Source organism: Odocoileus virginianus, chromosome 6 (assembly GCF_023699985.2).
Source record: "Odocoileus virginianus isolate 20LAN1187 ecotype Illinois chromosome 6, Ovbor_1.2, whole genome shotgun sequence".
Lineage (NCBI taxonomy): Eukaryota > Metazoa > Chordata > Mammalia > Artiodactyla > Cervidae > Odocoileus > Odocoileus virginianus.
Window position 1 is genome coordinate 32,360,276 of NC_069679.1, and position 1,771 is coordinate 32,362,046.

Genomic DNA, 1,771 nt, shown 5'->3' on the forward strand with positions numbered 1-1,771 from the left:
GGTCTGCTCTGACGTCATCCCCAGGCTCGAAAGGGGAAGGAAGGTTTGTGTGATCTCTGGCACCACAGGCTGTGGGCACATTTGCTCACACTCAGCTTTGTGAGAACTCCGCCCCACCCCTGCCATTCTCAAGACTCCCATAAAATCAAGGAACCATCAGCCTGGGCTGTTCAGCCTTGAGGTCTCAGATAGGGAGGCTTCCCAAGGTCGGCTTTTTGAGAGAGTCCATTTCTCCACCACCCAAGCCAAGAGGTAGGACCCAGCCAATGGCATGACTCCTGAACCCTCCGTTTAAAACCTGTCCAATTAAGGAATGAGCAGTCTGTGCTCTGGCACAGGGGCACAGGGTTTTAAAGGAGAGAGCAAGGAAGACAGAGAGGTGGGAGCTCTGGGAGACCATGACGCTGACCACTGACTAGCAGCCCTGAGACCACGACTCCCTCCAAGGCTCCAGCCCAGGGGAAGGTGAGGCCAGGATGGAGCAATGCAGCGGCAGTTCAGTCGCTCTGTCGTGTCCAACTCCTTGCGACCCCGTGGACTTTATCCACCAGGCTCCTCTGTCCATGGGATTTCCCAGGCAAGAATACTGGATTAGATTGCCATTCCCTTTTCCAAGGGATCTTCCCAACCCAGGGACTGAACCCCTGTCTCCTGCCTTGTCAGCAGATTCTTTACCCCTGAGCCACCAGGGGGAAATGCAGACTTCATCTACAACTTGAATTCCCCACTGAATCCTGTCCTTCCACATTCACCATGAAGAAATTCAGTCATCACAGCCTGGGCGACCTTCAACCACTTCTGACTAAGAGGCCAAAATTGATATTCACCCCTGGTGTGACGTGGGGATTTTCTCGGGCAGAGTTGAGAGGATTAGCTACTGTCTCCCTCTGATTTGCAAGGGCTTTTGATTAAATATTCAAGAATTTTGTGAACCAGTTGTTAAACCATTAGTAACACTGCCTTGGTGGGAGTATTGGCACTGTGGAAATTGGCAAATACTACAAATTAGAGTTTGGGTTTTTTTGTTTTTTTCCCCAGAGAGCTGCTTTACCAGCTACAGACTCATACAAGAGGAACTCTGAGAGGGCTAGAGTTGGAGGGGAGGACCACGGGTGGCCAGTGCTAAGGGCAACTGGTGCTTTCCTGACGCCTTCATCATGTTGTCCTTGGTTTTTAGACATTTCTTTGGGGGTCTGTGTTTTCTCTGTGGAAACATCTATGGATGCACGCCTGCTCCATCAGGAAACATGAAGAAATTTGCTTTCAGTTGCCCCTATGTGAAAGGACTCCAAGAACACAACTTCCAAAGGCAGCAGGTGCATTGTCTTGAAGAAAGAGAAGAGAAGGAAAAGCTGAGTGGCACCTTTAATAGCAACAAGTGAGTGCAGAAGTAGATCTGGGCAGCCTGATCCCCAAAACTTAGCTTCCTTCAAATCCCCTGATACAATCAGCAATCCAAACCGGCAGTTAAGGCCACAGGTGATGTTTCTTATGTAAGTGGATCCCTCTGCTTCAGATTTCATTTTCAGAGGTCACAAAAGTTTAAAAGGGGGACACTATTTTCATGAAAAGGACCATTAAAGAGACCGGGATTGGTATAAAGGAAGGTTCTTAAATTTCACCATGTTGGTCAACCTGGGGAAGAGTGTACTTCTGGAAAAACAGATTTCTAGGACTTTCTTTGAGAAATTGAGACTCTGCAAATCTGCAGAGGCGGCCAGGCACCAGTCTTTTTTTTTTTTTTTTTTGTAAGGGAACCACAGCCTCATTT